General features: G+C 37.4%; 1 protein-coding gene and 1 long non-coding RNA gene across 3 annotated transcripts in view; one reads left to right on the top strand and one right to left on the bottom strand.

The window, feature by feature from the left end:
* Nucleotides 1-12773, top strand: part of LOC136017676 (uncharacterized) — an 829506-nt gene that overhangs the window by 369226 nt on the left and 447507 nt on the right. The gene's annotated exons all lie outside the window — the stretch shown is intronic.
* LRRC4C (leucine rich repeat containing 4C) overlaps nucleotides 1-12773 on the bottom strand; it is a 103457-nt gene that overhangs the window by 59641 nt on the left and 31043 nt on the right. The gene's annotated exons all lie outside the window — the stretch shown is intronic.

Genomic DNA, 12773 nt, shown 5'->3' with positions numbered 1-12773 from the left:
TTGTTTATGAAAAATGTAAATGGCAACTCCAGATAACCCACAAGTCACTGATTATCAAAGCCCTGCCTGCTTTCTCTTCCTTTGGCCTCGGCTGCCTAGCAACCTTCACAGAGCTTTCTGTCTATACTAATTCTGGAGAATTTTCATTTGTATACTTATTTATGAGAATGTCTATAAGGAGGCTACAGAAACAAAAAGCTGTTCCTTCCTTCCTTCCTTCTAGTGCTACATTCAAAATGTATCACCTCAGTATCTCAGTGAAAGACACAGCCCTTGCTTTTCAAAGAGAGATACCTACCGCTTTGAAATTGCTTGGGAACTAAGCAAATACTATTTTCATGAGACAAAAGATGTCCCTGTAGAAAGCTCCTGATATAATAGGCACTGATTTCTTGCCCTCCACATGGATTTGATTCATTTATAAGCTTTTCACCCTGAAATATGAGATGGGTATGTAAGGCTCCTGCTTTCAGGCAGCCTGGAGCTTTTACTTAACATAAAGAGAGGGTTTGTGCTGCTGTACTGGGTCACCAGCAGTTCTTGCACTATCAAAGCACTGAAGGGGAATGGAGATTAAAACTGATCTCCTTCTGTGTCTGTGACTCAGAGTGGGACAGTCTGGAGGTTATGGATAAGATTACTTATTACCATAAGTAGTTTGAAACTGAATGCAGACTATCTCTCCCTGAACCAGTCATCAGCTTTCCATGGAAGAGTATATTTCCTCAAGGATTTTTTTTTTCCTTTATTGTTTGTGGAAAATTGAGGATGCTACAGAAAAGACCCCTACAATAAAAAAAAAAAAAAAAAAAAATCCTTATTTTCTTGCTAATTCTATTCAAACAACACTTTGCAAATACTGTATGCTCTGATAACACAGAGATGGTCAAAGATGTGTCCTGAATCACCTATTAGGCTCTTCTAAATGACGTGAGAGAGGCATGCCTAGCTTGCAGTCACATGGTGATGATATGTTTTTTGTGTCTTGATACTTCTGACTCCTGAATTCATATGGAAAATTTTCCATTTACTTCTGAATCAAAATGAAGCCTGAAACATAACAAATCCAATACATCTTGAGACATAGCAATATGCCTTGATCACTCCATTACGCTTCTTTCTGATTAAGCAGATCTGTAGCTGTGTTTTGTCATTAAGTATCATACAGGGAATCTTAGAATCATAGAGTTATAGAATAGTTATGGTTAGAAAGGACCTTAATATCATTTAGTTCCAACCTCCCTTGCCGTGGGCAGGGGTGCCTCACACTAGACCATGTCTCCCAACATTCTGTCCAACCTGACATTGAACATTGTCAGGGATGGAGTATTTATCACTTTTTTGGGCAACCTGTGCCAGTGCCTCACCACCCTCACAGTAAAGAACCTCTTCCTTATATATAACATGAATCCTACCTGTTTAAGTTTGAACCCATTGCCCCTTGTCTTATTGCTAGGGTCCCCGATGAAGTGTCCCCCTATGGCATCCATATATTGGTTGGTATAGCAGTGTTCAGTGAAATAAAATACAAGCAATGACATGAGTGATAGAAAATTATTAAAAAAGAGCTTCATTTTTCAGAGGTACTTATGAAGAGTGAAAACATCCATGGAACTGAAATATGCAAAATGATTCAGCAAACTGAAGGAAGAAAGTTACTGGGAATAGCTATAAACAATTTTCTAAGTTGCTTTACCTCTGTTATCCTGCACAATAATTTAAGTTTGTAGTTCCCATAAAATCTCTCAGTTTGCACTCCTGAGAGTTATTGTAATACAAATAAATTCCAAGTATAATGCAAAATTAATTAGCTGCTTATTGAGAAGCAGTTTCCCCAAGCACATGTTCATTTATCCACAGAGTATCATTATTAAAGTAAAATGGAATATGTGGTGTTTCCCTTCCTTGCTAAGTATATTCTATTATTTCATATGCTCTTCAGTGTTAAGCCAAACTTGTAAAAATCAACCTAATGCAGAATACCAGAAGCATAGACTTACATGTCTGTTTTCTTCCCTATTTTTGTAAGGTCTATTTTTAATGAGTTCAAGAACATGCAAATAGACAATGGAAGAGAAAACTTTTCTTTTCATGCATCTTTATAAAAAATTGTTTATAATAGGCTTTTCTACAGAATGAATAAAATGGGAATTGTGCCAAAGCAGCTACCAAGAGAAATCCTTTGGAAATTAGCAAAACTTAGAGAAAATTAAGTATCTCGAGATATATGAAAAAAAAAAATTGCAAGCAGTCTCATCCTAAATTTCAAAGACTATAATTAGGCACTAAATCTACTACATCTACAGTGGAAAAATCTCACCTGCCATGCACTTTTGATAACAAAAGAAGAGGAATAGCAAAAAGGCTAGTTTTGTTCATCTTCCTCCCTTCCTCTGTTCCTCAAAAGAGATGCAAAATGGCTTAGTTTTCTGGATGCCAACAAAATGAAATATTAAAGAAGGTTTGGACACAGTACACTATGAGGAAAATGAAGTTTTTAGTAGGAATAAAGATGAAAGGAAAATTACTGTTAACATAGAAGAATCAACTTTGCTTGAATAACTCACCAAGGAAAATTACGAGGAATATTTGGAAAACAATCAATAGCATTAATCCAATGCTCAGCTCCTCATTTCAAGTACAGTCATTTGATTTTAGAGTTATCCCAGTAACTGATCAAAACTTGGTCTAAAATCTTTGAGTATTTTCTAAAAATAGAGTATGGCAATAAGTAGCACAAACTCATTGAAGTTATAATCAGGCTTTAGTAATTGTTCTTAAAGCAGTTATTTTTCATAAATTGCAAAAGGATGAAAAAAGCTGAGTAAAAGTAAGACTTAGTAAAAGAAAAATAAACACAGTAGCATGCACTACAATGATGACATCATAAATAAAATAGATAAGTAGAAGAGAACAAGCAATTAAACAGTTCCTGCTGTTTTTAATAAATATTACTAACAGGGTAGTATTCAACCACCAAAAAGAAAGGAGGTTATTTTAGATACTCTCTGTTACTAAGCTTGGCCCCAAGTTACCATTCTAGGTTTCTTGTCGGTCCTTTCTCTTGTCTGCCTTTTCCTGTGGAAGTCTTGGATGCTTTGGGACATGTGAAAGAGAATTAGATGCTTTTATTTATGAATCTAAACCACTTGCATGCTGTTAGTAAAAATGTGTGTGAGCTCTGGGTATTTATATGTTAGGTAAAAAGTAAGGGTAAAGTTAATAAGCCAGGGAAATCACAGTGTGCTATGTCCACATAAGACTTTCAACAGTTCCAGAGGGTATAGAGAGAAAATGCTACCTCAGATAGTTTCTTAAACAAAGACATCTTTATGCAAAAACTGTCCTACCAGTAAATATGATGAAGTTAAATATCCTTCCTGAGTAACTGCTGACTCACTGTGCAGTAAAACTAGCTACCAATGTTTTCTTGGTCATTGGCATTCTTGCAAGTTTTTATTCACTTCAGTTGCTGGCATATTCTGCTGTCTCAGAGCTCTGTTTTATTTTATATGCTCATTAGAATAGAACTTTTTTGCACTAAGGAATTGGATGAACCTCCACAAACCTCGATTATTTATTGCAAGCCATAACTACACCTTTTCCTGAAAGTGAAATCCTGCATAACGATTATTCTTCTGCATGAGACCTATAGTTTCTGTATATACTGCACTTCTAATTTTCCTTGTTTCAGGAATGCCAGGTGGAAACAAAACAAAGGATAGTTGCATGTCTGGTATGCTAATATTTTTATACTGCTGCATGTGAATTAAGCAGATGGAGATTAGGTAATTCTGCATGGCTATCTCTCAAAACAAGTTTAATTAATGTATAAATATCAATTTCAAAACTGATAGTCTCAGTTTTTCTATGTGATCTGCTACAAGCAAAGAAATTCACTCATATACTTCTATTATTGAGTGGAAATATTTTTGTACACCTAATCAATAAATTAGTTCATCTGTGTTGAACCAATCTCCTAGACTATTTGTCTTGTTCAGCCTAACTAATACAAAGCTTCGAGTGAATCATTTCAGAGAAAGAGTATAGTGTGAAAAACAGGTCTAGTGTCTTTTTAATGTGAATGTCTGTGTGTGTGGTTACACAAAATGTCATAAAAAATATTTCCAACGATATTCCCCCCCCCCATTTTTGATCAGTTCTATTGACTACTAACAGTCTCCACATACTCATCTGACAAATGGTTGTTTATTTTTTTTTACTATGAAAGACTTGACCTAGTTTGTTCATCTACAGATACACATTTTTGTGCTGTAGCCACAAATATGCATTTGTGTTAGCTTTCATTCCTGCTGTGTTTGTGCAACACACTGTGACATTCACAAAAAGAAAGGAGATAGAAGAATATTGGATAGTGTCATCTAGCATTTTAAATACAGTGAAACAAATAAATTAGTGCCAACTTTATCAACTGCTAAATTCAGTGTGGCTAAAATGAAACAGAGTGGGCTGGAGAGAAAAAAGAAAATCTTAGGTGAAAACCTGACTCATGTTGTCTACAAAACAATTGGACAAGTGCTACTGACTTCTACTGAACTCTCAGTTTTAGACTTAGATTTTCACTCCCTACTAGGGTATCTATCTGATACAGTTTCAGCTTAGCACTGATGATAAGGAATTTTGGCACACCGTAATGTAGGATAGTCAGATGGGTAGGCAAGGGTCATTATCTCTACAAAAAAAAAAAAAAAAAAAAAAAAGAATATGACAGTCTTAAAAGACTGAGAGCCACAGCAAAATTAAGAAAGCAGTTTTGAGTCCTAGAGCCCTATTTTAATCACTGAAAGACACAAGTTCATGTTTTTAAAAGCATCTAAAAATGTTGTGTTGCCAAAAGTAAAACTAAAATTTTATTAACATCTGTATCAAATATTATTATTAATTCTTATCATAAACTGAATTTTTCATACTTTCTACGAAATACTCTGTTTATTTACATGTTATTTATCTCATCATTTTAGAAATGTTTTACATTCTTAATTCCCAGTTCCTAGAGTTTTCAACCATTAATTCAAAGTTAATTTATTAAAATCAGTTTTAAAAACAAAACATGGAAACCAACAGCTTGAAAGGAGTTGCAGAATGCCCATACTCATCACTTCATGAGGACTTTTCTTAGTCACAACGCATTTCCTAAGTCAGAGAGCTGCCAAATACAGAGTTTCAAATATAGCCATAATCCAAAAGACCTACCCCAATATTTAATCATTTTCTGCCTTTTGTACCTTCAAAGTATTGCAAAAGAAGGTAGTATCATTTGCTGGTCTTCCACAAGGCAAAAATATCCTTCCCCGAGGTATCAAGAAGAAAGATTTACAAACACGCCTGGTTTTTAGTTGACAGATTTGTGTCAGAAGTATATGGAGAATATGATTTGTCTTATATTAGTGAAGATAATTATTTGTCTTATACTGTATGTGCATAACTACAAATCACTGGGAGAAAAATTCCCAGAAAGTGAAGCCTTCTCAGAAATTTCTTTCCAAGATCTCATAGTCTTACAGCAAGGGGATAGCGATGGACTTCATTCAATATGTACTGCAGAGAAATAACTAAATATTAAAGTTTTTGCCAACTTAAATATTTTTTATCAAGAAAAATAAAATTTTGGTTGATAGCTTACTGTCTAATTTAGGGAATCATTTTGGACTATATAATAACCCATTTAACTAGTGGAACTACCGTGTGGGATATCTCTTGAGTAATTCCAGTTCCACCCATGATGGTCATGCCACAACTATAAATCTTGTTAAAAAACACACACATATGAAGTCATTATAATGATAGGAATTCTTGCTAAACTAATCAAATGACTGCTACACAAAATAGTTTAAGACACTGCATATACTGTCCAGCAAGCATGCATGAAGCATATACTTTTCTGAGTTTGCAGTTTGTGATGAAAAACATTTCAACAAGAATATTAATGAAGTGTTAAGTTGTACTTAGTAATATCAATCTCAGATAACAAAATACTCAGATATCAGTTTTAACTAAGATCTGTGTTTGATCAAAGAGAACAAAAATCTCATGTTCAACCAGGAGCAATTTACTATCAACACATCATCATATGTAATCAAAAAATGCTCTCTCCTTATGAATCATAGAATCATAGTATAGTTAGGGTTGGAAAGGATGTCAAGATCATCTAGTTCCAACCCCCCTGCCATAGGCAGGGACACCTCACACTAAACCATCCCACACAAGGCTTCATCCAACCTGGCCTTGAACACTGCCAGGGATGGAGCACTCACAACCTCCCTGGGCAACCTATTCCAGTGTCTCACCACCTTCACAGGAAAGAATTTCCTCCTTATATCCAATCTAAACTTCCCCTGTTTAAGTTTTAACCCGTTACCCCTTATCCTGTCACTACAGTCCCTGACGAAGAGTCCCTCCCCAGCATCCCTATAGGCCCCCTTCAGATACTGGAAGGCTGCTATGAGGTCTCCATGCAGCCTACTCTTCTCCAGGCTGAACAGCCCCAACTTCCTCAACCTATCTTCATACGGGAGGTGCTCCAGTCCCCTGATCATCCTCATGGACCTCCTCTGCACTTGTTCCAGCAGTTCCATGTCCTTTTTATGTTGAGGACACCAGAACTGCACACAATACTCCAGGTGAGGTCTCACAAGAGCAGAGTAGAGGGGCAGGATCACCTCCTTCGACCTGCTGGTCACGCTCCTTTTGATGCAGCCCAGGATACGGTTGGCTTTCTGGGCTGCGAGTGCATGCTGCTGGCTCATGTTCATTTTCTCATCGACCAGCACCCCCAAGTCCTTCTCTGCAGGGCCGCTCTGAATCTCTTCTTTGCCCAATCTGTAGCTGTGTCTGGGATTGCTCCGACCCAGGTGTAGGACCTTGCACTTATCATGGTTGAACTTTATAAGGTTGGCATCAGTCCACCTTACAAGCGTGTCAAGGTCCCTCTGGATGGCATTTCTTCCCTCCAGCATATCAAGCAAACCACACAGCTTGGTGTCATCGCCAAACTTGCTGAGGGCGCACTCAATCCCACTGTCCATGTCAGCGACAAAGATGTTGAACAAGACCGGTCCCAACACCGATCCCTGAGGGACACCACTCGTTACCGGTCTCCAGCCAGACATCAAGCCATTGACCACAACTCCTTGTGTGCGACCATCCAGCCAGTTCTTTATCCACCAAGTGGTCCATCCATCAAATTGATATCTCTCCAATTTAGAGAGAAGGATGTCATGTGGGACAGTGTCAAACGCTTTGCACAAGTCCAGGTATATGACGTCAACTGCTTTACCCTTGTCCATCAATTCTGTAGCCCCATCCTAGAAGGCTACCAAATTGGTCAGGCAGGATTCCCCCTTAGTGAAGCCATGCTGGCTGTCACCAACCACCTTGTTGTTTTTCATGTGCCTTAGCATGCCATCCAGGAGAATGTGCTCCAAGATTTTGCCAGGCACAGATGTGAGACTGACTGATCTGTAATTCCCTGGGTCATCCATTTTCCCCTTCTTGAAAATGGGTGTTATCTTTCCCTTTTCCCAGTTGTCAGGAACTTCACCTGACTGCCATGATTTTTCAAATGTGGCTTAGCAACTTCATTCGCCAGCTCCGTCAGGACCCACGGATGAAATGTGTACAATGTTGAATTCATAGATCGCATAAACACATATATGACTTGGATTTTAAAAGGGGGTTTGCACAATATTTATTAAACAAGAGCTTGCTACCTTTCTCTAATAAACAAGCAAGAAAATACGAGAGTGTGCTAAGTAAAAGCACTGATAAGTGTATCTGCAAGGAAATAGAGGAACTCAGTTCAATTCCTGCTTCAGCTTGATGGGCTGAATTTCATCTCTTCCAGAAAAGTAATCTATTTGCTAGACTTCACAGGTCTGAAGCAATGACACATTTGCTAGCTATGTAAGACTTCTGGGGCTAGAAGGAAAAGGAGCACACAGGCTAGTAATCCAGCTTTGAAAATGTAGTACAGGCTTCCATTTCCTTTATTTGGGACTAATACTTTTGTAGCCAGGCAATATAAAAGGTACAACCTCTTCAAGATCAGTAACCCAAAGCTGGTCTGGAAATCAGTTGTAGTCTTTACAGTCTATGTTAGACACTGTTTACAAGAGTATTTCAAAGTCCTGAGAGTATCTATGGATATTAGACACAATATATTGATTAGTATCCCGAATACGCCCCACAAAACAACACTTACGTTCTATTTAACATCATACTCAAAGAATGAATACCTTTTAAACAGAGTTCGAGAAGAGATTCAAGTACAACTGAAACCTATAGTAGACAAAATAACCTGCTTTTATTTTTGTTGCCTAATCCTACTTGCAGAACGATGAAGACCTCACTGAGCTCTACCATATCTTTGGCGTTTCAACCTCTTGAGAAGACTGTTATAAATACTACCTAAAAGACTGTGAGCTGTAAGCTTTGTCACTTTTTCAGTTTCTGTCTGAATTTTCATACCATTTCCTATAAAAAGCTATTTTTATCCAAGACTAGGGAAAGTCTAAGAGAAAGAAAAAGTAATCACACCTTGTATGACTGCAGTTGTACAGGAGGCAGTTGTACAGAGGGCAATATCTCCATGGAACAGGTCTGCCTAACTTGTCAGTCAGCAATGAACACAGGACCAGGGGACAGAGTTCAGAAAACATGGCATAATATAGCATCTAGACCATATTTTACTCGTATATTCAGTAACATAAGGAAATCCACAATAGCTGTAAGGATTGCAAAGAATAGGAATAAAAGAATGTGTCTAGGAACAAAAAGTTACGGAGCTTCCCAAACCATTCAAACCACTAATTCAAATGACAGTCTACATTCAGCAAAATTTCAGCAAGGTATCAAAGTGTTAAAGGAACCTGATTTTTTGCTGTGAAAATACCTGTATAAAAGTGAAACTTTAAAACCAAAACCCTCCATGATTTCCCCCCTTTCTTCAAATGCTATCCAAAATTAAAATTTATTCCTTGACTGATATCTAATATAATGAGGACAAGTTTCATCTTGGGAAGTAGGTTCCTTTTCAGATCATTCTCCACATCTTCCCTGATATATTTCCACCAGTCCACGGCCCAGAACTCACAACTGGTGGGTTACAACAATTGAGCTCCTGACATAATCATGTGGAAAGAGAGTTTCCAACATATCCAGATCTCCATCTATTCTCTTGGCAAATGTTGCATGTTATTATTTGCAAGGGCTGCATTTTCCAAATCTAGATCGTGCAATCCAGTCATAAGGTGAAAACTCACATTCTCCTGACTTGCTAGTTGAGAGTAACTACAATACTTGAAACACATATCCCTAAACTAGGACATAATCCCAATTTCAAATGACATACAGAATTATTATCTCATTGTCACTGCTAAGCAGTTTAACACAATTTGTGAAATCTCAGAGATGGCAACACTTTTTTTAATTCGTATTTATTCATTAGAATATCATCATCAAGAATAGTAAAGAAAATGGACACATATTTACAGAAACCAGTTCTAGAATGAGATAGAAACTTGTGACCCCCTAATTTCTATGCTAAAAGAATAACCAGTGCAGATGAAGAATTCCTCATTTACAAACATTCATTCAATTCTTTGCTTATCAGCTCAGGTAGTTGAGAGATGCCATTAACAAAACAGATGTTTGCTCCAGTAGCAAGAGGAATGAGAACAGAACATTTTATGAAGACCTCCAAGGAACTGATAAGAGATGACTGAAGTTATCTGCCTCAGAGACTTAGACAAGAAGCTTCTCGCCCATTGCTAATGCCATCAGCTACCCAATCACTCTATTTAAAAAGACATTCATAGGAAAACACTTCGGGGCTAAACCTTTTCCTTTTTACTTTTTTCTTCTTTTCTTTTTTTTATTAAATATGCCATACTCTACATATTTCCTAAACATATATTATTGAGTTTCTTCCTCTTAAATATATACTGTAAAATAAGGAACTACTAAATTAACTTACACATTCATAATTCATAGAATCACAGACTGACTAAGGTTGGAAAGGACCTTAATATCATCTACCCTGGGCAGGGATGCCTCACACTAAACCATGTGGCCCAATGCTCTGTCCAGCCTGTCCCTGAACATGGCCAGGGATAGAGCATTCATCACTTCTCTGACTGACCTGTGCCAGCGTCTGACCACCCTCACAGTAAAGAACTTCTTCCTTATATCTAACCTGAACTTCCCCTGTTTAAGTATAAACCCGTTACCCCTTGTCCTATCACTACAGTCCTAGAGTTCCTCTCTGGCAATTTTGAATCCTAATTCAATGGAATCCTGACTGCTTTCTTCTTTCAAAGGCTTCGAGTTGCTGGTATCTAGAAATTCTATTTTACTTTAGGTGAAAGAGTTGTCTGGTTTTGTAAAAGGAGGATGCAAATTCTGCACTGCATCAATTCCTTAAGCTCCAGATGGTCACAGGAAGCAGCGCAGTGACGAACATACCTTTCCTGAGTAGTCACCAAAATATACTAAAATACGCAGCATACCTGGACTGTTACCTTGACTTCTTCCTACGTATGTGTGAATATTTTCAGAAGTGAAAACTTCATTGAGCTAGTTGATGACCTTATTGCTTTTTTATATCACACATACAAGTAATGGTTCTTATTCCCATCCTGAGAAATATGCATAGCACAGAAGCATTTTGCTCTACTCTAGTCATAGCAGGGTTATTTAAACAAACAAAAATGCTTCCTTAACAGCTGGTTTCTTTCTGTGTTTGTTCACATAAGAGAGAAACAGATCTAATCCTATGGTCTTATGAGTGCTTTATGCATTTTGACAAACCAGAGGACGTTCATCAAGAGAGGCTCTAAGCGGCATGAAACAGCTGCAATTTTACATCTCATTGATTACCACAATGGGAATTCAAAGTAGTTCTCTGCTTTCCACATGATATCAAAAATAATGTTGCAGACCTTCAGAAAAATATGCAGGTCCTCCAGGAGAGAGAAAATGAGGGAAACAAAAAAAAAAGTATAACAGTTTCCTCATGAATTTGAGTCAGGCCTATCTGACCTTTATGAAGGCTAATAATAAAGCAATAAGGTGACATGCAGTAAAGCATGTCATTCTGTGAGTAGTTCTGCAATTGGTTACATGGAACAAAAGGGCAGTTCAATGCCCTGAGGCTTTGGGGATAGGTTTATTTTGTGGTAAGTGCATCCTGTATGCTGCTGGTATTACACAGAGGATCTGGGAATGCACAAGTCACACCAAACAACATTAAAAGAACAAGGACCTAAGATAGCTGGTAAGAAAATGAAGATTTATTATCATTGTCCCACACTCTCAGTCACCCAATGATATGATGTTCTGCAGAGGTTTTGTATGAAATGTCCAGGGGACTAAATACTTTTATTGCTATCATACAAAAATGTCAAGTCTTTCCTCTTCCTACTTCTTCAGTGACTATTTTTGCTGGATGTACCAGTCCCCATCCAAACAATGTTACTACTTTATAAGGGATGGACTCACACTTCAAATTGCGAAACAATCCCAAAACTACATAGAATAATCTATAGTGGCAGCAGTACAAGTCTGTTCTACTCAGAGACTGCCAAGTGACGTATGCAGTACCATGTGCTAAGCAAGCTGTGATATTTGCTAACCCTTTGAGGAGCCTAGCAACCTTAAGTAGCATCCAGTGGGAAGAGAAGATTTTCAGCATTCTACAGAATTAAATTCCTAATAAAAGTCTTTACTCCAGATCGGGCACAAAAATATATGTAGCACAAAAGAGCAAGTCCTCAGCTACTTACTGCAATCATGGTGTCAAAACTCATTTAATTTAAAAAGGAAAACTCTGTATTAAAAGTAATGTCAGTTTTATAGAACAGCCAGTGGACTGGTCACCAAACTGGAAATCAGAAGATCAGAGTTACAAATTTCACCATGCCTTTCTAATATTTTCATTTAACTATATTAAATCTCTATATAAATACCTGTATAAATTCTGTACATGTACAACCAATTTATTTTCAACATCTATACATATAAGCAGCTATTAGTTTAACAGGCAAACATAATCAATGGTGTTTGAAACAACACAAAAATTGAAAACCCAGTTTCAGTGAGTTAATATCAGTTTTATTCCCACCAGGAATATCCAGTCACAGGAAGCTGGATGCAGACATCGAACACAAGCACTCCCAGCAACTCCCATTAGAAGATATCAATATCTATGTTCAGGTAAAACTAGGTCTGCATGCCAAAGACGCACACTAATCAAAACAAGAAGTAAAACTCAAGTAACAATCAAATACTACCAAACAGCCAAAAAGAACTAAGCTATTGGATGTCGGAGAGTAACTGGCAGCTTGATCAGTAGCAGGAGAAATCTAGGAAAAGATCCTTCTCCCAACCCAAAGGCAGCCTTTCAGAATTTCATCTATTCCTTTCCTGAAAAGGGTATGATAAAATCAGCAGACCACTTATAAGTGCAGTAAGTAATCTCATCCATCATCTTAAGGACACCACAATGCAAGAATAAATTCACGCAAAGATATCCTCTTGGATTTCCTCAACCTGTGGTACAAAGAAAGATAAAGCAAGGCCCAGAAAAATACAGTGATGGGCTTGATTTCAACTGAAAAAACAATTTGTTGACTTAGTCTGCTAGCCAAAAGCAGCAAGTATTTACTTTTTCTGTAATGGTAAGAACCTTATTCACAATAAACAGTGTAGTGTGTACAATGGCATCTGTGACAATTGTCTTTACCTACTGGTTATTG

This window comes from Lathamus discolor, chromosome 6, assembly GCF_037157495.1.
Source record: "Lathamus discolor isolate bLatDis1 chromosome 6, bLatDis1.hap1, whole genome shotgun sequence".
Taxonomy (NCBI): Eukaryota; Metazoa; Chordata; class Aves; order Psittaciformes; family Psittacidae; genus Lathamus; species Lathamus discolor.
This window is presented reverse-complemented; position numbering and strand designations above follow the sequence as displayed.